General features: G+C 35.7%; 1 protein-coding gene across 20 annotated transcripts in view; it reads left to right on the top strand.

Annotated features, from left to right (window-relative positions):
- Window positions 1-25353, top strand: part of KCNMA1 (potassium calcium-activated channel subfamily M alpha 1) — a 527317-nt gene that overhangs the window by 251671 nt on the left and 250293 nt on the right. The window lies entirely within an intron of this gene.

The raw sequence follows: 25353 nt of genomic DNA, 5'->3' as shown, positions 1-25353 counted from the left end.
CTTCTTCCCTGAAACAAATTTCATATATTCCCTCACAAATTCCTCAATTTTGTTCATGGAGTTTTCTTACTGGGTAAGCTCTGAATAGTGCCAGAATAAGCCATATTACAGTATAAAACATGTGATCCCCTGTAAAACTCTACCTACTGCAGAAAATAACTGCCCAAACTACACCTGTCATAGGACAATGCTTTTGCAGAGAAATGAAGTCAAATGTTTGAATGGGTTAAGAGGAAATGTAAGTCATGCAAAATATTATGAATCAAATCAAACAGACAATCCCCAAAACATTTGACTTAAATTTGTCTGAAAAAAATACTTTTTTCCTGGAAAAATAAAGTCTGTTTTTGGAAATATCAGTTTTATAGGAACTTCATGAGCTTGTTTCCACTTTTCATTTACAGTGTGCATCTGCTAGAGCCAGTCTCAGTCATTATCCCTCTAACTTTTCAAAGCATTGTCTGCAGTTTCAACTTGTCAAATCTCATGGATAAAAATCTTCAGGAGTTCGCTACTCGAACAACTCTTCTATAAGCAGCTGTCTACCTAGAAGGATGTAGTGTAGGTGTCTGCACTGAGTAGACTGAGCTGTGAAGCCCTGCTTACTGTAGCCGAATATGCTGCTTTACTGTGCTGCATCTGTACACGGTAGCTTTGGCTTTCCAAATTCTATTTGTGAGGTGGGTCTGCAATTGTTTTAATTCATGCTAGCTGAGTGAATGCATTTCTTAATTTCATTCACAACATAATTGGGCTTGATTCTGGTCACTGCTTATGTACTTTCTGAGAGATGCTGAATATCCTTTTCAGATTTAGTATACTCAGGAGTTTATGCAATTAAGTGCAACTGGTGGGACTTCAGAGCAGTGGAATGGAGCAGAGGAGTGAAGTTACATAGCTTGTGTGAGAGTAAACCATCAGACAGATGAGTGACTAAGAACTCGGGAAAAGGAAAGCAGATTTCAAATACATGTTGAATGGAGGACTGAGTAGATTTACTTTTCAGAAGCTTGATGCAGCATACACACATGTATGTGATGCGATTTTAGTAATCATTTGGAATATCTTGGTTACAAACATTGGTTCTAAAGCTGCCTTTAGGACAAGATGTTTTCTTCTTGAGTCTGTAAGAATGGGATGATTGCTGCATAGATGAACTCTAATATTTGTGTATACTTTCATGAAATTGGAATGTTGAAATCTTCAGTGTTTTCATATATCTACCTCTTTCCTCTGAAAAGCATCCTAGCATGAAAAAGCTGGGTTAAACTAATATTTCTGAATACTAGAAATTCTCTAAGAGTGCCTGGAACATTTTCAGAAAATTTTCAAGTTCTTGTTTCAAGCTTTTGTTTCTGGACACATTTCAAGTCTTTTTAAGTCCACGTTCCTGGATACAAGGAAACGCAAAGAATGTCTAGAGTGATGAAAAAACAGTTTTATAGATAGGCGAGGCTGTTGTGATCTGTACGTTAGTGAATCCTGTGCTGTAAAAGAGGTAAGACCACTTCCTTCTGCAGATTTGAGAGAATGTTTGACAGCTCTGTAGTTACAGCTCTCCAATATTACAACATTGGCTTCTGTGGAGAGACTGCGTGCTCATTGCTTGTGGCTTGTGGGTCCTTTTCTACAGTGATATTTCTTATGTATCCTAATCACTGCATATATATTGGGTCACAGCAGGATTGTGCTCAGTCTTGCAGTGAAGGACTACTGAGAATTCAGGTGATTTGTCTGCAAATTCCCATTTTCAGTTGAAAGTGAAGCAAAACCTAGGGTGTATTTCTCATTTTGCTGTAAAAATCTTCTGTAATATAATGTGACTGAGCAGTCTAGGATACTGAATGGAAACGAGGATCATTTTGGTGCTCTGAGGATCTAAGCTTGAAGAGGGGCAAGGGTGCCTGTAGGTTTTCAATCTTACAAGAATATTTTTTGCATATAAAGAAGCACTCTTGATGAAAAGTCAACATTTAACACCCTCACCTTTTGTAACACTCAGAGACACTCACAAGTCTTTGAAATGGATCCAAGCAAAAGGGAGATGTGCGACCCTTTCCGGCCTGGAGCAGTCAAAGTACTTTTCGTAATGTCCTGCTATGCAGATCAACGCCACAATAACTCATATAAAAGTTTGATCTTTTAGTATAGCTGAGCAGCTAGGAATGGAATTTTTTTAATCTAGGGGCTGCATGTAAGTGCACTGGAATGCTGCTGAAGATTTGCAGTTCAGAAAGATGTTAGCATTTTGTAGTTCATCTGAAAATTAATAACAAATCGAGTTAAGTATTTAGGCTCAACAAGCTTTCCAAAAGCTATTGTATCATTATTTGTAGCAGAAACTTTATCATTTAGCTGCTCAGTAGAAAATACACCAGAAAGATTCTTCCCTTGCTTAACTATGTTGCAAGTGAGTTCTGTCATCACAACAGCAATGGCTTTTATGGCAAGAAGGTTTATACTGGTGGTTCTGGAGCTGTTATAAGTAGATTGAAAGGCATACCAATAGGTGTAAAGGTTTTACTGGCCACTGTGCCATATCTTTCTGCAGCTGTCCATTGGCATGTGTTTGTAAGATAGATGTAAGTGAGATCAGAGAAATGATAGTCTTGAAAACCAAGAAACCCATCATCTGATTTCTCGTTTCCTCATAAGGTTGTACATCTATGCAATCATCTGCTTTTGAGGGATCAAATTCTTTAGGACTTGTCCTAAGACTCTGCTGTATTTCTTTTTTCAAATCATACTTTTTTTTAGATTTCTGTTATACTTTATGTGGGATATCTGAGCTTTGTAAACAGCTGCGGCAGGGTGGGGGGGGGGGGGGGAAGAGATGGTGGCTTGATAAACACCATAGCAGAAGTTTTCATTCACTTTATGCCTTTTTTCCCAAAATATGCCTGCTGATAAAGACACTGAAATTGGCTGGTATTCCACATCCCCATCTACCAAACTCCATTCTTTCTTTCCCAATGAACTGCTTCTGCTCTTTTGTACTAAGAAATGAAAAACCATCACTCTGTTTACACCACAGTGAAAAGGAACAGCAAATTGACAGCTGCTTCTAGATGATTCCTGGTTTGCCTTCAGGGCTTTCTAGCTGCTTTTTGGGGAGATTGTCCCTGTCTTCCCTAATTCCATTAGCCTTTGTATGGCAGGATCTCAGTTAGATTAGTGCAAGAGCAAGAACGGTCTTAAGTATGCTTTAATCCTCTGAAGGGTCATGATCAAGCAGGTCTAGCAAACCAGACTTTAAACTTTTAAAATGTGTTTTAAGTCCTATAGTTTATCCTCTGCTGCCCTGCTTACATAAATGTTGCATTAATTTTGATGCTTGATTCATATCTCGGTGTAAACTGGTAGATTTGTGAGGCCAGTGAAACCTCAGGACTGGTAACAGAAACTCTGGTTATCTCAAAACACCAGACACAATGCCCTTCTTTAACTTCTGTCCTTGCCTATCCATTTCCTTTCTCATCCAAGACAAGGACTGATGCTACTTCTAGTATTTTCCTCATCTTTCGTGGACAGCAGTATGAAATGTTCCTGCCCAGAGGCACTTGAAATTAAGAAATAATCTTATGGTGTTTCCATAGGATAAAAAAAGTTTGCAATGGGTCTTCCCAGTGTCTCAGTTCTGTAGTTGCTAGTCAAGTAAATTTATATTAATTTTGAAAATTATATTTAATATGTGTAACAGCACTGCATGTCATGCAGTGTCCGAAGAGCAAACGGTTACCTGGGAGCTTGAGTTAAAACTTACTAATCATGATTGTCTCTCTAAATTAATAAATTTGCTGTCTATATGACAGCAATGAAAGAACAAGTTTATTGTCACAATACTGCTCGGTTATATGTTCTCCTGATAACAACTTGGATTAGTTGTTACAGAGGGGGAAAAAAAAAGAGTAGCATTTAACTGCAGTTTAGATTCCAGTAGCTTTCACTAAGAATAGAGTTCACAGGCAATCTGTCAGATGTTTATTTTCTGCTCTGTGCAATAATTTGGGGTTCCGCTTATGTAATGACACTACGTGGATCAGATATGCTGTTTGCTCGATTTTACTTTCTTTTTACGAACCCATACAGTGCTGTTTGTATGTTTCCAGTACTGCTATGGGAATGCATTCTTAAATTACATTTTACATACTTAAAAAAATCATACCACTATATTGTAATTCATATACTGGTTCTAACCTCAAGCTTTTCCTCTCTTCAGATGAAATCCTACATTTTTCTGTTTCATCCTAAAGCTTCTGACAGTGCATCTGCAAAGAGGCATTCCATGTTTTTTTCCCCTGTGGACAGATTAGTTATGCACAGTGAATTAACAGCATTATTCCTTACCACTGGACAAGTTTACAGATCTGTCTAATATAAATGTGGAGATAACTCAGACCAGGTTTTTAAAAGACCAGATACCGTTTTCAAAGAAATATCACACAATATATCTGTTGTTAAGACATGTCTTGCACAGAACACTCCCTTTCAGAGCGCAGTCGACCATAAAATCAGTGCCTTATCTTCTGCTTTGCAAGCTACGGATACAAATAAAGATGTGACCTCTTTTTCTTTGTTTTCTCCCCTTTCCCCTGACAGCTTGACAAATTGTAGCTTTTGGGACACCCCAGTAGTTGATGAGTCATTTATGGTTAAAAATAGAATTCCTTGCAGCAAGGACACCCATTCCACTTTTGACGCATATGTCGCTTCTGACAGAGTCACAGGGCCAGCTCTGCCATGTTAATTAAGCAAGTGGAAGGAAAAAGGTCTTTCTTTAGTAAATACCAGAGCTGGAGCCTGACAACACTGAAAAAAGGAAAAGGAAATCCCATGCATGTGAACACAAATGCCTGCACGCAAAACAAATTTTTGGCATATAGGTAGACTTTTAATCTGTGAAATGCTATTTTCGGTTCAAAAGGTACACGTACATCTAGAATTGTAAGTTTAACTGTATCAATAGTTTCTCAGTATCCATTTATAAACCTGTGCATTTTAAACTCTATCTAAGTTTGTTTTGTATAAAATATCTTATCTAAGGGCTTATTTATGGTTTTGCTGCATGACAGCACGAGTTCTGTCCATCATTAAAACACCCTCTCTTACTCGTGGCCCAGCGCTGCTCTCTTGGTCTCCTAGTTGTAGAATTCTTGAGGTAATAGTTGTTTAAGAATGGTGTTTATATTAGGGTCTCTTCTGAATGTTTCTTTCCCAATCTCACACTTGTTTTGTAGCTCAAGTGATAAAAGAAATTCTGTATTTATTTAAGAGTCTCACTGTTCTGTTGTCTTTGGTCTGTTTATTTTAAGCTTTGGCAAAACGTACTACATGCACTGTGTGCTGCAGATACAAAAATCATAGTGGTTGGACTTCTTTTTTGTCCCCTGTATGTTGCTGGGTTTTTGAGCCTTTCTTAGTTGGTGCAAATTAATGAACATCAACATCCTTTAGTTTTGCAGTGATCAAACAGTCAGCTGTATTCAGGGTAGAGTGCAAGTACCCTATATAAGCCCCACTAAGACATAAAATAGAAATGTGATTACTTAATATTAAAAATGGCAACTTGTTACTTTGTCATATATCTTGCTCACTTTAACACCCATACAGTTTTTACTACTCTTCTCACGCCTAGTATAATTACAGGGAGCAGAGCAAATTATGTTCTTTAGCAAAATTATTAGCTTGTAACATATGTATACATCTAGTACGGGCAGGAATTATTTGGCTTCACAAATGAGGGAGGGCCAGCCACTTTTGTGGAACACTCGACAGTACATTAAAATGGATCAACACGTTGCTTTTTGGTGGAGATTTACAGACTTGCTTTTCTCACAAGATGTGCACTTCAATAAACATTAAGATAGGGGCTTCTGTGCAAGGTGGTTTCTTTGTGACATCCTTGAAATAATTCTTAAAATTCAGAAACTTTCACAAGCTGCTAGAAACAATGTGATACCCATAATATTTGTTAGACAATGCCAGTTTGAGATTCTGATAATAAATGATATTTCACGAGCTGTATATGTTGTTCTTGTTACCCTTTTGGATTTGATATGTACTCAAAATAAAGAAAATTTTTCTACCTACATGTAATTAATTAAATCTCTACTAATGGTACTTCATCTCTCTTAAAAATATTAACATTTTTCAACAATGCGTAATTTGAATGATAAGAATAAAATTATATTGGGTACATAAAGTATGTTTTTGATATTACTTATATTATTAAACAGTATTAACCCTGAATAAAGGGCCACTTACTGTAACTGAACTCAGATAATTAGTTTTGCTATTCACAAATAGTAATAGTAATAGTCAAAACACTCTTAGATAATTTAGATTAAAAAAATAGAAGGTACTATTTAAATCAACCGTTAGGATACCATTATTAACAGAAAACTCATGTAATTACATCTAAGACATAAAGACGATACAATTTTTTTTGGATAAGGAAATGGAGGAATACTGTCCTAAGATCTGTGCTCAGTGTGTGGTCTGTTCAGCCCTTGTTGATGAGATGATACAGATCAGTATTACAGTTTTACAGGTGCATAAGAGAAACAGTAGATCTGAAGTATTACAAATATTCTTCTGTGTAAAAATAAGGAAAAAATGGAATAAAAGTGGAAGAAAATTGAATTAAATTAACTTCAGGGTTATCTTGGTTTGCTTTAATTAAAAATAATTAGCAACAAGATACCTGGGAAATTCTTAGAACCATGAATTATAGCTGGAAGAAACAGCAGCCGAAGAGGGATTTATTGTTTACTGATCTTGAAATTTTTTGTAAAGTAGAAATAAAGCTAAGAGTTAAATTTGTCCTGGCTGCTATTTCTGAGTACTTACCCATTATAAAATTAGAGCATATTTCACATTACGTTTTATCCTCATGTGCTTGTGGAGCTGTTGCGGTATCTTAGAAAAAGGATTTCTTAAATACTTTTTTTAATTACAACAGTTGTAGGCTGGGAAGAGGACTAAATTCATTTGTGAAATACCACACATTTTAGAATTTAAGCAAGAGGGCTGATTGTGATCATTTTGTCTCATCTCTTAATAGGGCACTCCCCCCAATATTTCTGTATCAAACAAATATCCTGAAAGACGTTCAGACTTCATTTTAAAGATGGGATGTGATACAAAAACTTCCATCTACCTACGTAACTAATTACTCAGCTTCAGCTTCTAGTTATTGGATCTCCCACTTTTTTCCTGCTGGGGAGCTTTCTATTGTAAAATTCTGTAGAGGTTTCTCTAGACATGTGCAAATCATATTTTAATTCTCCGTCTTTTTTTTTTTTTTATGTAAACTTAACTTTTTAGGCTCTTTTTAGTTTTTTTTTTTTTTAGTAGTGTGCAAGCTTCATAGGCTTTGAATCATTGTTGCAGCTTTCTTCTATTTTATTTCTAACATTTCAGTTCAAACATTTTGCAGTCTTGGGCACTACTGGGCATTAATATTTCAATGATTTTCTGAGTACTTTATTTCAATGAAAATTCTGTATTTTCTCATTTTCCTCTAGTGGTTATTTATGAAAAGCATGATAGTTATTTATGAAAGACAAAGCTAATAGAATGCTCTCTATTTTTACTGCCCATTCAGCATGAACAAAAACATTACTGTGCTATTAGTAGCACAGAAAACTTTTCCTTTAGTTCTCATTGCAGAAACTATTTATTTTTTGAACTGAAGCCCAGGATTCAATTTTTTTCACATTGGTGAAACTAATTGTGTTCAATGATAGCTGTATCCGTGTTGATATATGTTCACATATTGTACGCATATGTTATCACATTACATAATACTTCATTTGTATGTATGTAGGTACAGAAATACCATTTCTGGTAATGTTCCCTGAATACTCTGCGTACACAGGAAAACACAGTACTTTCCCTTAGCTAGTTATATATTCTCTTGTTCTCCGAGTTTCTCTCACCATTCCTGTGGTGTACAGAATACAAAGAAGAAGGTACAAAGACTTTAATGAAATAGAATCAGAAATTTATATTTTTAGTTTTCTTAGACAGTTTTCACTAGTAGAGTAGTGCTAGTTTGCAACTGCCTGTAAAAGCCTCCAAGAGAGGAAGGAGCAAAACAGTAGCACTCACTCTTTAAACCATTAGAAATACGGGATTTTTCTTCTCAGATATGGATTTTGTTGTTTAATGTTCTGCTTGAAATGTTTTAATACTCATGTAGTTCAAATGTATTCACTTGTTCAATATCCTATAATGTATCCTGGAATTCTGTAAGTCACTAACACAAAAATAGTTTAAAAGTACTCTAAGGGTTTATTTTTGAATGCAGATTTTGCTGTAAAACAGAGAAAGTCCCATGGCACAGATGACAATATCAAATCTCCAGCTAGAATTTATAGCAATGTATTTTAGGTCATGTACTAATGGTGCTTAGATTTTTAGACCAATTAGTAGTTCTCTGTCACTGCACAAGGAAAAACGTTTTGTGTTTTTCCTATATTGCCTCATTAAAGGATTGTCCAAGCTTTACAGGATGTTTCTCGGATATATAAAGATGTTTTGAATGCTAGTCAGAGTAAATGCAGAGTCATATAATCACATAAAATATGATCAGTAGAATCTGGATATTTTATTCTGTTTGACCATATAATCTGTAAATAAATCATCTTTTATTAAACTCCAGAAAGATAAATATCATTTCGTACAGATCATCACTGAATAGAATATGGGACGCAGACTTGGTGAATATAAACAGTATTGTTTGGAATATGCATGGTTTTCAAACACTGTTGCTAAGTCACAGCATTGCGAACTGTGACAGGATATATTTTCCAGGACATAAATGGAAATGAGTCTATATTCCATTTAAACTACTGAATTCCTTGAGGAGGTGGCGGGTGGGGGGGGGGAGCTTCTTTCTGTTTTCTGCCAACCTAATATTTTAGACAAAGATGTGTAGGATTAGCTAGCTTTGAAACAAAGTTTAAAGGTTTTTTATGCAGTGATGCTATAATTAGGTAGGCATGGTGGCACTGAAATGGAATGATAAAATGGATAAGGAATACATGATTTTCAAAATTAGAGAGATTCTCAAGATTAGAGAGCGATTATCAGAAAACTTGATGTCTTATACATTTTTATAATGAACTTCAACACTATAATTGCTTTTTTTCAAAGAAAAAGTGCAATTTCTCTATATTATAATCCAGAAACTAAGTGAGATTTGGAAATTAGAATGGATTTCTGTCTTTCTTGCAGTCACCATTAATACTAAAGATTTTACAGTTAAATTTTAAATTAGATTTGGATGAGGTATGCTGCCTCAACATAGGTAGAATACACTAACTTGCTCTCCTACATATATGCTGCTGACCTTGTCCCTGAAATAAATGGCACTGAGTAAGAACACGTAGTGGAAGACATACTGAGGTAGAAAAGGTTCTGCCTTTGTATAACAACTTTTCTCTTAGTAGCTTATTATTACTGTATTCTTTCTTTTTTTTCTTATCATATTGCAAATGATTTGTCCATTAAACATATCCCTTTTTTGGTTTAACTCATAGGAGTCAGTGAAGATAAACCAGGGATGAATTTAGTTTTCTATAGTTTAATGTTTCTTTTCAGTTTAAAATGATTCAGAAATGAACTTCCCCAGCTTTTTAATACAAGAAATTTTTTAAAGTATTTTTTTTCTTCTGCATTGTCATAGCACCTCTATATTCCGTATCAGTGGATTTGGTAGCATCTATGTAAGGGTCATGGCTGCATGAAATGCAAATCCCCTTCCTACAAAGATCTTTACGTCATCTGTTTCAGAGACAAGCATGGAGCAGATTTCATCAGCGCAAAGGAGAGCAGCGGTATTGGATAAGCATCCTAGGGATTAGTGGGATTTTAGAGGAAGCAAGGAATTTAGGAGAAAGTCTGTTTAATTCTTCTCTCATACCTATGTAAGCCTGGAAAAACTTTACTAAAGCCAAAAAGTTATATTGCCGTGCAACTGAAATAACTGGTCAGTGAATCAGATTCTAATGATTGTCCTTTTAAGCAATATTTGTCAAAATGAGAAATCTCTTGTCTATTAAAAAAAAAAAAAAAAGAAAATAGCAAACGTGAAAACAAAGGCAATGTCTACACTGGCAAGCAGTGTTGTCTGAAAATAGTAGTAGTTCTGTAGACTAAAACAGTTGGTGCTAAAGATCCTATGTCTATACTGTACCTTCAAGAGGGGCCTAGTCTAGATCTAATCAGCTCCCGCGGACTGAAGGTTCATTAGCAGGTGAGGGCTATTTGGTGTGTTCCTGGAGCACAGCTTCCTACTAGATTTCATCCGAAAAGAATCCAGTTTACGTGCTCTGACACCACTCTGCAAAGCAAACTAAAATTCAGTAGTTGGACATGGTCAGGAGATTAACTTCAAAAGCATATTTTTGATCCAGAGTGTATATTCTAAGAGCTTCCAGACCCCTACTATTGTAAGGCTAGCAGAAAGCACTGAGGAATGGACAAATATTGGCAAGATATAGGGAAGATTTTTTTTATATCTTGTTAGGCATGGTGAAAATCAGAACACTGTTGCCAACAGTTTCTCTTTAAATACCACAGAACTCAGAATTTCTTCATATTCTTGGTGGCTCTCACATTTATGGCTTTGACAGTAGGGTCAACAGCTATTACTCATCAGTGTTGTAAAAGGCAGTAGTTTCTTTAAATAGAGATTCATAGAAAGACTTTTTTTGTTCGTATTTTCAAGATGTTCATTCCCTAATTTTTATTTCATGAATCACATTCAAACCTACTGTTTTTACTTTAAGACCATATGACATAATTTCAGCACCAAGCCAGAGAGCAGCACTATATCACTTGAAATTAAGGCCACCTTTACTGAAATTATTTTCACATCTTAGCCTAATGTACTCAGTCGGATTTTGTAGGTGGTATGATATCAATCCTATTTTGCCTGTTCTTGGCCCAGTAGCAAATGACTTAAAACCCAGAGATCTGGATTGTATTTTAGCTGTCACAAACTTTTATTGCTACCATGTGCAAACTACTTACAGCCTGATCTTCAGAGGTGCCAAATATCTGTAGCTCCTCCTGAATTTATTGGGAAAATTATGCTAGAAAATCTGGCTTCTAGCCCTCCTGTGGTTTTTGAGGGTTTTTGTTTGTTTCTTTGTTTACTTTTTGTGAGTTTTTTTGGGGCAGGATTTTAATGTTGCATACTCTTCAAATTGTATGCAACTCAATTGACTTTGAGACTTAGGTGTGGGACACCTAAACTGTTGGTAACAGTTGGTAAAACCTAAACTGTTTAGATACCTAAATTCTGTATCTTGGTCTTGATGTGTGATATCAGAGCTGAAAAAGTCCTAATTTCTCTATGTTAGTTTTTGTAACAGAGTGAGAACTATACTTAAAACAGTAGCTTAAGGGGAATCAAAGAATCATTGAAGTTGGAAGGGACCTTTGGAGATCATCTAGTCCAACCCCAATGGGGTGCCCACAACCATGCCCAGCAGGGTTTTGGTTGTCTCCAAGGATAGAGACTTGGCAACCTGCTACAGTGTTCAACCCCCCCTTACAGTGAAAAAGAGTTTTTTTGATGTTTAGACAGAATTGCCTGTATTTCAAGTGGTGTCCGTTTCTTCTCGTCCTGTCAGTCGTCACCACTGAGAAGAGTCTGATCCTGCCTTCTTTACTCCCTCCCATCAGGTATTTTATACACATTGATCAGATCCCCCTGAGCCTGCTCTTCTTCAGGCTGCAGTCCCAGCTCTCTCAGCCTCTCCTCTTATAAGATGCTCCAGTCCCTTGATCATTCTTGTGGCCCTTTGCTGGACTTGCTCCAGTAGCTTCCTGTCTCTCTTGTACTGGGGGTCACAGAACTGACGCAGCACTCCAGATGTGGAGTGCTCCAGCAGTGCTCACCAGTGCTAAGTAGTAGTGAGACTGACTCATTCCTGTAGTTTGGTATGTTTTAATGAAGGACAACACAGAAAACATATGCTGCAATGAGGAAACTGCAGTTAGAAGGTAAATTGATATAGATGCAGAAATATTTGTGTTTTGGCTTTTTATAATGTTCAGATTAGAAATAGGAACAAAATCAAAGAAAACAATTTTTTTTAAATTGAATGTTTAATATGAGTCAATGAAGCCAAAGTTCCCTTTCCTTTGCTTACTCAAGGACAAATAATGTTGGGGACTTCCAAAAGAACTGAAGGGAACACAGCACAAACTCTCCATCATGACTCAGTATACAGACTCATGCTCACTTCCTTTTCTGCTTTTGTAGTTGTATGGAACTTCCTTGATTTCATTCTCAAAGCCAATTAATATAAATATTTAAGATGTTACTGCAAGTACTATGTATACAATATCTAATGCTATATTGTCACAGAAAATATTACATTACAGAAGAATGATGATATAATAGGAGAGAGGGACATACAAGACTCTTTCTGATCTCTTAAAGACCGACTTGAGTGAAATGAATGTGACTTAAACAGGCACGTTTCTTAAAAAATTGAGATGTTGATTGCCCTCGATCAGATGTTGCAGTGTCCTCCCCTTGTTCCCCTTTATTCAGACGTCTGGTTGCATTTTGGGTTTCCTTGACAAAAACAGGAGTGTGGATGTAACTTTTATAGGATATTTTTCCTCTTATATCTTCTCTTCCTAATCCTTCTCTACTCTCTGCCTCACGTGATACTTTAAAATTAATCACATAACTATGTGACCCTGATTATCCAAAGCTTCTATATTTCTAAAAAATGAGTATTTGCTACTCTTTTCCTATAAAGAAACGAGAGTTAACATTTCCAGGGTCCAGCTATGTCTGGCATATGTCACCTACTGCAAAATTCATCAAAATCAAAATTAATAAATAAACTACAGCAGATTGTCTGTACAGCATAATTTATATGAATGAGATATGTTGATAAATAGAGTGAATAAGATGGTATCTCATCAGAAATGTATTTGTCCCAAACATGTCCCAATCATTTACGTGTTTACATATAGCTTTCACATCTTATTTACAGACATATGTAACATCAATAGCAATGATGAATAGACAGCTGGTAAATGCTCATGTTAGCATCACCAAGCTTTTCAGTGGAAACATGATGAACTATTTACAACAGTTATTGCAGACATTTTACATCGATGACAAATTCTTTATCAGAAATTAAGAAATTAATCACGTCTACTGGAATGACTTAAGAGAATCTTTACCAGAGGGAGTCTTTTGCAGAGATATGAAACTTTCTCTTTTTGCAGTTTCAGCCTAGAAGACTATTCATCTATTAACCAGGTACTATTTTTCATATGGTGCCATCACACTAAACAAAGAAACATGCAGTGTGCTTTATGTCAGATTTTTGCTGAATAATTTTTCCTCTATGGGCTTAAGTTTGTAAGCTTGATGTGCAATACCTCTCTCTATACAGACACTGCATTGTTCAGATTACAAAGAATAAGAAAATATAACAAAATTCTAATATTTAGTTAAGACAAAATAGTTTGCGCATGAGCCCAGCAATACATTGCATTTGAGCTGATACATACACATGTTCAAATGCTTAAATAAAAATTAGTTTGATTCACTTTTTATATGCCTCTGGTGGTAAGGGCAGACTCATAGCATCTCAAGAGAGGCCATAGTAACTTGGATTCACTCCAAAGCTGGGACAGATGTTGTTTTCACATCTGTCTTTCCCAAGAGGTTCTTCTGTGGAAACTCATATTTAAGTTATAGTCAAGATGGCACAGAATCTCCTTGAGGCATATCTCTAAGAGGCATACACTAACTCATTATGGACTTGGCTAGCCTCTGCTCCTGCCCACTGCAGTTCTCCATTGTGGCTCTGACAGCTGGATCCAGGTTTGCTGCTGTATTGGGCATCGTATGCCCTTTGCCTGACCACAGATGTGTTTGTATGTAACTCAAAATGCAAATGCATTGTGCTTCACTTTGCAAAACTGTATTCATTTTTTGGGATCTATGGGATCCTCTGTGGGTTAGAAACAGGTCAACTCCTGCAGATTACGTGAAAAATCTTTCATTTTCCAGTTTATTAAAGCTCTATTTTTAGTAGCCAGGTAATAGTGAATTTTAAAGTCCTAATGGAAAGGGTAGAAGTCTCTTTCTAATGGCCTAAAATGAGCTTCGAGTTCCAATAACAGGAATCCTTCCGAGGACTTTAGCATGATCCACGCTGCACCATAAGGCACTCTGTGGCCAGTGTGCCTTGCCTCACTCAGGAGTCTAGTTTTGGTATCAGGTTCAGGGAAACTGCTGCAGAATGTAGCTGCTCTGGATTGGCGTTTTATTAAAAAAAATAAGTATTTTTAGATATTGAAATCAGAAGCTTCATAGCAATTTAGTTTCTTTTGGTGGTTTTGTGTGACCTTTTCTGCTTGTCTTTTTTCATAGATATTCTTGTTTGTACTGGCAAAGTGACCCTTGATGCTACTAACACTCAGATAAGTAATCTGTGATATTTACAATCACATCAAAGTTGGCGTTTGTGAGAGAGGTGGATTATTATTGGATTATTTGTTGAGCTAAAGTGTATACTCCTTAAGTGATAAAACTCAGATTATTTTTCTTTTCTTGTAACTTTATAAAGCTCACAGCTTTTGCAATGAAATTTCTTATCACTGACTGATACACTGGGTCACAGTTGCCTACACAAAAGAGGAAAGAAGATGCCATTTACTGAAGACTAGCTTCCTAGGATGTTGAATTGGTTAGGGCAATTCAGAGCACTTTAGTGGGTCCCGAAAGAGTAGGACTCATTTAACTAGCCATTGAACAGCATTTAGTTAGATCCTTTTTTGCATGAAACATATTCCCACTCAATTTAATTCTAAACTGTGGCAAACTGGCACTACACACACCAAAATATTTTCAAGTTATCTCAACTCTGAGGTTGCACCATTTCTTTCTGAAGCACAGTTAATGTAATCAGAATTGCACTATGATAAACTCTGAGATAAGTTATACATTTAATTTTAAAACTAAGACTAAAAACCTGGCACTCTTGCCTTCTGATTTCTGTATCAAACATCATCTAGGTAGTTTCCACTTCATGAGGGATATCGTGGCAAGTACAATTTCTTTTTATGCAGACTGCTTCTTTTTTTAATTGTTCTCAGCTAACATTCATAACCCTCATGACCATGTTTTTTCAAAAATTAGATAAATGGACAGATCATGATACAGTTTTAGGACAAGATTGCAAAATACTTGCAAAGTTTATTGGTAAACTGCTGATTCTCAGTGGAGAAAAAAAATGCAGCTCATGTAGTATGGTAGGATTTTTGTATGCTTACATGAAAAAGCAAATAGATATAATCATTGAAAGAATTAATGTTGCGGAGACAATCGTTGTTAGCACTAGGAAAGGCATCTATTGCTAGGATAACTTTATTGTTGATGTCATCTTATATGGAAGGTGTGGGTTGATTTCTTTTTTTAAATTGGATATTGTTTACTTCTAAAGGAAATAACCCATATTGGCTGCTAAACTGAGCAGATCAACTTAACTGACTAAAGACAATGAAAATGAATGGAGCAAGAGATGGAAAGACAGGGAAAGATACTCTCCACTAAACAATATTCATGTTTGATAGCTGGGTGTAGTTCCGTATGAACTTCCTCCCCTTTTGGCAAGGGAAAAAGTTACCTTGCCAAGTCTAAAATGCCTGATGAGATTTTGGAGCTCACAGATGTCTTCAAAGAAAATTCTGTGGTAAAAGTCCTTTTCGGAATGCTGAAGATGGGATGAAGAGGAGTAGCCATAATGCTGTGGGGTATATATGGTTTAATGGGCTGTGTCTTAGGTACCTGTTACTGTTTATTAGGCTGAAGTGATAATAAATTTGCTAGTATAGCTTATAAACCCTATCATTTTATAGATGTAACCTTTTTTTAAGCATATTATTAACTCAGTGGTGGATTTGCTTATGTCCTATTAGTAGTAAGAATTTATGCCTATAGTGAAGAGATTAAGTATGCCTGAAAGAGACTGAGGGATAATAAACTGGAGCCAGCAATGACTCAGAATATAATTTGAAATGGAGGCCTGGTCTTCCTCTTTAAGAATATAATTTCTTAGTCAGAAATTGGCAGCAGAAATATCTAGTGTCAGTATTATGCAGGCCAGAATTTTAAAGGGATATATGCATGTCTAGTAGTCTGTTTGCATGCACAAGTACTGTTCAGGCAAGCAGGTGAAGAGCTAAGTTTATTTTCTGACTGCAAAGATAACATCAACAGCATTCATTGTCAATCTATGATTGATATTACTGGAAAAAAAGTTTGTGTGTTTCATTTCCTTAATTGCAAGTCTGTCCTCATACAGAAGCTATAAATCTTACATATAAGATAAAACTGAGCTACTTCTTGAAGCTCTAAAAATTTTGTAAGTTAGATGTTAGATTCAGATGCCTATGGTTTATTTTCTTTAAATTTTCTGAACTTTGGGAGACCATATCACATGTGTATTGATTTTTAGGCTACAGTTTGATTCTTAACTCATATTTACAATGTACTGACAGACAGGTATGTAGGATTTGTGCTTCTAAGGTAGCTTTGAACTGTATTGTTCTTTGTTTAGAACAGATCATATTTCATAAGTTAAATGTCCGCTTTTCTCTGAATGTTAGAATTAAGCTCTGCTTCACTTGAGACTTCTGCACAGTGCTTAGAAAAACTACAGAGAATTCAAAAAAAGCTAAGTAAATCATACAAGTTAAATTAGACTTCAGTTTTGCATTTTTCACAATGGCTGAAAAAGGTGTAGGTTTTTTTCCTGCCTACATGTTACATGATGTGTCTGATTTTTCAGGTTCTTGCTTTTATTCTGGCTGGCTCTTTGGATGATGTAGTATTCCTTTTTCCCAATCACCAACTGAAATGAGAGAGTGCCAATGGTTAATCTCTCTGGATATTACTCTCCAAATGACCTCCTCTTTAGAAATAATTAATTCAATTAAAAATATTATTCCTATGCAATTAAAAACTAATATTTTACTGTACTGGAATATTTGTGTAAGATGAATGACCCCCAGTGGTCATGTTGTGGATTACCTGCTGTCAGTTACCACTTTTTTTCATAAAAGAGGTAGAAATTGAAGTATTTCAGATGGAGCATCCTTGTTAAATGATTTTTGTAATAAGAAATTGCTTTCAATATGAAAGACAGCAAGTCTGTCCTCTGATGTGTATTTTAGCAGTTAAGAAGGGTGATATATATGGAAGATACAAGTAAACAAATATAGCTAGAAATTGTTTATGTATGATTCATGCATATAAAAACAAAAAATTGCATTCAAATTTGTTTAGGTGTTTCACAGGTGTACTTTTTTTTCATGTTGTAAAGACAGACTAACAAAAGATGCTTTTAAAGCAAAATGAAATGGCACCAGAAAGAGCTTGTAATAATAGGCAAATGATTTTTATGTCTGATCATCAGAATGCAGTGTTAATGTTTTGTATTATAAAATATTATTCCATTAATTAGATATCTAGACTGATTCACAGACAAACCAGCAAGCAATCTCTCAGGAAACACTCTCTGAAATAATATAAAAGACATATTTTACGGTTCTGATGTTATTCAAATCAATAGGAATTAAAGTTTATTAGCACCTTGGAGGATCAGATGCTATATACTAGACAGATAGACAGAGCTCTGTATTTTCCCTAGAGCAAGTTCATTTAATAGGCTTTTAATATCATTATATACATTATGCTGCCTGAAATATCAATGACCAAAATACAAAATATATATTAATGTGTCTATTATTTTTCCATAAAAGATAGGTATTAAACTAAGCTTTCCAGTTTATAATATATAGGGATGTTCTCTCATATTTCTCTTTTCTCCAGATGCGTATGTGTGTATATGCTTAAAATCTGATGAGTTCTGTAGATAACCACTGAATACAAACCAAAGATGATTCACAGCCACTCAGCTCTAAATGAGATACAGAACAATAAAGCTCGAGATTTTAGTATACATTTTCTCTAGTCTAACACAGTTAGATATCCAACTCTTACTGGCTTACAAATGGGTTTAGCTGCATCTGCTTGTTGTTATGTGGATAAATACTATGCATCTGAGTGTCAATGGATATTCCTTCTGCCTTTGTTTTTTTTAGAAATTCTCGTGTTAATCTTTAGGAAGTATAAACTTTCATCCAAGGTTGGCCTAAATCAAAGAGGGGAAGAAGAATAAAATTCTTCAGGGTGATAACTTGCCCTCCTTTTTCAGATATTAATGAGCCATCTGCACTGAATTTCAATTCACTTCAATGCTGGAAGTAGCAATAAGAAAGATTTGCAGGTTAGAAGCAAATTTTAAGCAGCAGATAAGATTCTTTGGCAAACCCAGGCTCAGTTTCTGATAAAAATGGAAGTGTCATTCATTGCTGCATTTTGCACACTGTCCTTAGGCTGCTTACTCCCACTCACGCCAGCTGCCAGATCTTTTCCAGCCCCCACTAAGGGTCTGCTGTATTTTCACATCAAATGCTGACAGAATGGAATACACTCTATGTGGGCCTTTGTCTGATTCAGAAAAGCGATATTTGGTAATGCACAGGGAGACCACCTGAACTTATGAAGTCTGAAATAGATCCCATCAGACATGAGGTGGAAATCATGATGTGATCCTGACATGACTGACAAGGAATTTGAATTCTCTAATGCAGATTCAAAGCTGTGTAGAAACACGCTAGAGGCAGAAATAAATTCTTTAAATCCCTGCATCTGTAAGAGAAGGCATTACAAAAAAGGGGGTGACAGTTGGACTGGTAGAGATTGTACAGCAGAGGCAACAGAAGATAAGCCCAAATACGTTTTGTAAGAGACATACAAAGCTATCAAGGGCCAGCAGAAACAGGAAAAAGAGAAATGCAGGTCACTGTAATCAGACAAGTGTGTAGGTCCACAATCTAACCAGGAAGTCAAAAAAGCAAAGATGTTTCAAGAGAGAGTACCTAGATATGGTTTAAAAAGAATAAGTGGTCATCTGATGCTGATTTTATATTGCCTGTTACTTAATGTGTTGCCAGTGGTGTGAGAGGGGAATCCTTTTATCCCTTTGTACTCACCTCTGAAAAGCATAGCAACCCCTCAACTGAAACCTTCAGCGTTTCCATTGTGTATTTGAATTACATATAAACAAACTGGGCAACCTTAAACTTGAAACTCATTGTAATGACTGAGGAGGAAGTTGGTGTTCTTTAGCATGTTAATATATTAAGTGAATTCACTAGATACATTTCTGTATGCTTTTTCCCGAAGAATGTTTGCACAAGCTTCTCTGGGAACTCCCTGCTACAAGTTCGTGTTTGTTACCATTACTGCAGTTCTCTAGAGAGTCCATTAACTCCAGGTCTCACGCACATTGGTGATGTTACAGTTATGCTGTATCTGTTCTGCACTTTGAAGCACTGGAGAACTTAGCTCAGTGTATCAATCAAACAGTTCTCTTAAACTCTCTGAAAAGAGAAAACAGATAATGAAAACAAAGCAGAAGTAACATCAGTGCCAGCTTTTCAAGAAGTTATAGCATATGCCCTACCTCGGTAGGGGTTTTGGGAACCTCTCTCTTCTAAAGAGATAGTGAATAAGGATATAAAACAGCATTTTCATTTCTTTCCTAGTCATTTCTCCTCTATGTAGTCAGCTTCCTTTCCACCTTTTTTTCCTAACACAAATGACTTTAAACAAAGCTAAAATAATCATGTTTCTTTGTAAACCATTTGTCTTCTGTGTTACCCTCATCTTTATTGAATGTACTGTACAGCAAAACCACACATTATTCTGCTATGTTTTAGTTATAACATCACAGGACCAAAAAAATCTAGACCAGACCTACAGCATTTATGTAAGCTTTGATAAGTGAGCTATGGGAGTTTTCTTTCACTACACAAAATTGTTACCATGTCCCTTGGGGCTAATTTGCGTGCCATAGTCTACTGCTGTTATAGAAATGCTTAATACCTATTTATAAAGGTGGAATCATGCTTCATTTGTTTTTTTCCTAGATCTCAATCGATACACTTGATAGATTTGGAGTATCCAGATCCAGAATTCTGATCAGGCTTATTTTCAGTTATTGGAGTGCCCCAGTCAGGCTGATGGAGCCTGGCATCAGAGAGGCAGCCCAAAGAAAAAAGATTGTGCTGTGAAAATAAAAAAAAGGAGGAAAAAACGTCTGATCTACACTCTTTATAAACTAAGAGCGTCCAGACCCCAAGGATTTGGAGGCATTTTTCAGGAATGTTTTGTTCTATGTTTAAAAAGGGTTGTGATTTTGGGGCGGGGAGCGATATACAAGATGATTCGAAATGTCCCAAAATGCACAAATTTCTCTCCTTATTGAGGAATTTAAATTAGTAGAATTAAGTAGAAGTAGGTAAGCAGAATATGGACTGGAATCTATGTAAAGTTGGTTGTTATAAACTGTTTTGCTAAATGTTTTAATTAATTGATTCCATTTTTTAAGAGCTTTGCACCAAATTGCATAAGTGCTTGACTGAGAGCTTAGTTGATAGTCTGCATAATATGTGAGGTTAGACCTTCTGTAATATGATGTGGAAACTGAACTAACTGATGGTTTGTGAAGAAAATGTAAAGTTATTACAGTTTATTTTGGTCCAGTCTTACATGAGGTTGATAGTACTTAACCTTCGATTTCCTTTGAGGCCGTCTCTCAAAAATAGTTGAATGTGTCTTTTTAAGCTGTTGTCAGACAATTTTAAGAATTTGCAGACTTTTTCAGTTCAAATTATTACGTTGTGCTCATGTTTCAATAAACCTGACTTGTTTCTTATCTAAAGGAGATCTTATCTGTCTTATCTTATCTGTCTCTCTTTTTAGTGTAGTAGGTCTTATCACCTTCTACAAACCATACTGTGTTCCATACCGTAATGCTCCCTTTCTTCATTAGAATTATAAAAGACTTACTATCAGGATATGAGTGGAAAAGAGGGCTTTTAATAGAAACAAACTATTTTTCTAGTAGGTGTCCTACCTTTCAGTTATATACTGCTGTCCGAGACCACATCTTTTCTAACAAAAGAGAAAGAGAAAAGAAAAAAGGGTGGAGGATGTGGGATACCATCTTTATCCTAACACACCCAAATGAGGGTATGTAGTTAAAGAAATAGACTGAAGTGCCAAGGTTGGAGGACAACTGACCAAAAGTGTCCAGTGCCTCCCAGTGCTTCCCAACACAGATCTCCCATTCCCATGCTGTCTTTCCCAAAAGAGCACTTCCCTGATCTCCTGCCTTGATAATCTTGTCAGTTTTTCTAGCACCTCCTACCATTCCCAACCACTTCCTTCTTGAATGGAAGGGGTCAATTTCTCTAGCTTCAGTTTAAGTTTCAGCTGTGGAGCTTTGCAGAGAAATCTATGATGTACCTGAAAGATGTTTCACTGATGCCTCAAGCATATGCATGCATTAGTAATCAAATTGGTTCTGTAAGGCTCATTTTAATATTCAAGAATATTGACTGTTACAAGGATATTGAAACCCGGTGACAGATACAAATGGATGGGATTCTTAAAGTGACTCCGGCACCTGTGTGAGATTTCTATGATTCCTTTCAAGCAATTCAGTAAAAACATGTAATCACTTTGGCAGTCATAATTTAAGTCATGTGCAGTGAGAATAAAAAAAGAAATTCTTCAGCTCCATAAAATGTTAAAGTTCTTGGTGATACTTTTTCTCTCTCCTTTCTTAATATATGTGGTGTAACAAAATAGCTGGGAGACAAATCTGCTATACTTAGGGGCTTTTTACAGGAAGTTTTATAGCACCTAAGGGACTATAACGTAGAGCATAAGTATTTTTAAAGTTTCTCTTTTTTTTTTTTTTTGTAATGGACAGATTCATAGGGAGAACACAACACTGCAGATCTGATTGCTGGATAAAGCCATTATGCAAATTCTTTTTTGTGTGTGTGTTCTTATTTTGCAGGCTGTGCATTTTCAAGTATCATTTTACTTACAATACCTCTTTCTTTTCTTTCTGAGATGATAGGTCTATGACTCTGATCTAAATCTCCCCTTTTTCAAAACTGAATATTCCTAATTTTAGGGATGTGTGAAAAAAGAATTCATGTTCACACTTTGCCACTGACTCCCATTTTTACCAGGCTCTAAACCAAGTGCTTTCACTGTCATATACTGAATATATTTTATACATTCATATTTTGGTATTTGATGATGAAATGTATCCAATGGATATCATGTAGGTACTTTCTATTTTACATACATTTTATTTAGTCTCTTGTGAAAATACCGTTCATCCAGCTTTAAGTTTTGCTGTTCCTGAAAATGCTATGCAGGTATGGCATTGCCCTGTTGTCCTTTTGAAAAAATATTTTTTTTCTAAGGTACAAAGACAATTCTCTACTAAGGAGACTGATCTGGCTTCTTGCATTCTCAGACTTAAGCTGCCTATTCCTTTTAAGCTTAATTGAGTTATTTTTTGTTGTTTTGATATCCTTCAGTTAAACACTATTTGTAGAATTAACATAACCTGGACCATAGTGCAATTTCTGCAGATTAGATGATCTCATGCCTGCAGCCATCATAAGCTATAATTATGTTAGGTCTTGTAAGTGAAGTTATGTTGGGCCTGGAGCGCACTTAGATGGTATTTGCCAAGAAGAATCCCCCAGATGCTACAGGAAGTAGTGACAATGAAGCAGCATATTAGCCAATAAGAAGTCAAATATCCTGTTTGTTTTATTGGTGATGTTACCTTTCCTGCTTTACTATTCTTCAATTTTATTTTTCTAAATTAAGCCTGCAATTCCAATTCCTTTCCCTCCCCCCAAATTCCTACTCTCAGCTGTAATGCAGTGATTCTTTGGACTCTGAAGTGTTCTTATATAGAAGACCGTGCATAACTGTGATGGCTAATTTAGAGTTGGTAAAGTAATGACTCTCAGGTGATCGAAGGCAATAGAAATTCGATTATAATATAGCAACTACAAAAGGATGTTTTTAAACAGGATTTTTGATGATTTCTTATTTTTGTTGTTCTTTGTAATTTACAAAGCAAAATTTTCTGTTAAGCTATTACTACTCTTGCTTTTGTTTTGGTAAGTGACAAGATTAGAAAGATAGATTCTGAGTGCCACAGTACACAGATGAACTTTTGTATCTATTCATTTCACAGGAAGGCTGAAGGATGTTTGAATGCTGAGGTTTTGGTTAATATTATTACTCTGAAGTATAAAAGGCATTTTTAAGTACATTATTTTTATATGAATCAAATATTCTTTCATTGTCTAAACATGTATTTTACATTTATACTAATAAGCCCTTCTTTTCAAGTCTTTATTGTGATTAGTGTCTGAAGCACCTGTTTCATAAAAATGGATAAAAATAGAATAACACAGTGTTTAATTCAGACTCCGCTCTTGCACTTAGTTATGCAAATAAACTTAGTGTTGGAACAAAAAAAAAAACCTTGGTTCTCTTTGAACCCCAGATAACATCCCAAGATAAGAAGTTTTTTTTAAAGCAGTCTGAAGCTTCCATAGTGGGTTTAGTCTGCCTCCTCAGTCTATGAAATTAGAAAAGCCCAGGTGGAAAGCTGAAGGGAAACTGTCATACCTGCTAGCTGCTTGTATGCTCAGTAGACTTTGAAGTTGGATGCATTTTAAAGAAGTCCTGGGAATATCCTTAAAGATAATAGGTGCTACTGCATCAGCAGTACATTAAAATCTGGACCATTTATTTGTGTGCTTGACTTCAAATACTCCTGCTAGGAAGTTGAAATAAGTCCTGAAAAGAGGCATTAAAAATAAATATTTCAATAATGACAATAATGGAATAATGACAGGTATAATAAAATGGCAGCTGGCAATTCCTTAAAAATACCTGTTTTATAAGGACAGTATTTTTTTCCCTGAAGCCATCCCTTATGTCAGGATCAATAACTGTCTTTCTGAGAATTAAATAAATATACATAAGAAATCGAAGCACTGAATGTATGTTGCGTAAGCTTTGGCATAGAGTGCATCTCAGAACATAGTTGTGATACTTGCAGACAGAGGAACAATGCATTATGTGAACTGTTGTGTGATCTATCACAGCAAGACTCTTATGTGGAAAGCTAATTCTAAAGAAATAATTCCCTTTTAGGTAATAATGCAAGAAATACTCTGCTGCTTTAAATTCATTCAGAAAGTCACAGAGTTTTTGGTTCTGTTTTTCTGTAATTGCTCATGCTACTTCTGTTCTAAAGAGTAAACAAATAATCTGTGTATCCTCTAGCATGTATTAAAACTTTTTGATGTTATGTGAAATCTGTTATGCCTGTATTTTGATGCTAATGCTATTCCAGATTTTGTCAACCAAATTAAGGCAAAAAATCATTTTTTTGCCTCTTTGTCCCAAAATTCCAATTTTCTCCATTTAATCGTTGAAAGAGAGACTGAGTTGTATCTATCTATTTATCTGTGCTACTATCATATAATAATTTTAGTCACTGAAAATACTTGTGTGTCTGCCGACCACTTATGAAAAGTGCTAAAATGAATACTACTGAAGTCTATCGTGAATTCCAGGGAATATAGACAGCTCCACCAGTTTATATGCATTGCTTAATGGACTCTCACTAGTGCAAGTTAGATTCATCTTAATGACCTAGCCAGTCATTCATTTTATTGATGAGGCTGCCAGAGCGACTACTGAAATTGCTGGGTTTTTCCTCAGTACCACTGGGATTTCTGGGTTAGCTTCAAAGAAATCACCAGACAGCTTTCAAGTGCTGACAGTATTTGGCTAACTACTGATCTGCTATATGTTCAAACAAGTGCTTGTTCTTTCCTTATTTTTCATCCACGGTTACCCTCCATATGTGTATTATGATACATTTGTAACACTGTAATTTTTTAGGCAATATTGCTGTGTGTTTTATGCCTTGAAGCACCTTACAGGTTAATGAAACTGTAGTGTTTTACAATCTGGCCTAATATCCCCAAAATTTCTATTTTCTTAATAGATTTTTGTCCTGTTGCACTGCTTTAAGCAATGCTGGTGGAAACATGAATCCCTTAAACTGTACATTGGTACCAATGAATGGTTTAACATAACAATCATATCCTCAGGTCCTCTTATTTGAGTGCAATCCCATCCTTTTATTTGTATGTAGAGTATGTTAAATAACATTTATAAACATTTATATATAAAATATAAACATTTGTTAATTTTAAATAGTTCATAATAATATCAATCAGTCACATCAAGGCTGAAATCTTCAGTTAGGTAAGTGATTACCAAAAGGTTATCGTTTTAAACTGAGACTATTTCTCAGCTTGCCTCCA

This window comes from Struthio camelus, chromosome 7, assembly GCF_040807025.1.
Source record: "Struthio camelus isolate bStrCam1 chromosome 7, bStrCam1.hap1, whole genome shotgun sequence".
Classification (NCBI taxonomy): Eukaryota; Metazoa; Chordata; class Aves; order Struthioniformes; family Struthionidae; genus Struthio; species Struthio camelus.
This window is presented reverse-complemented; position numbering and strand designations above follow the sequence as displayed.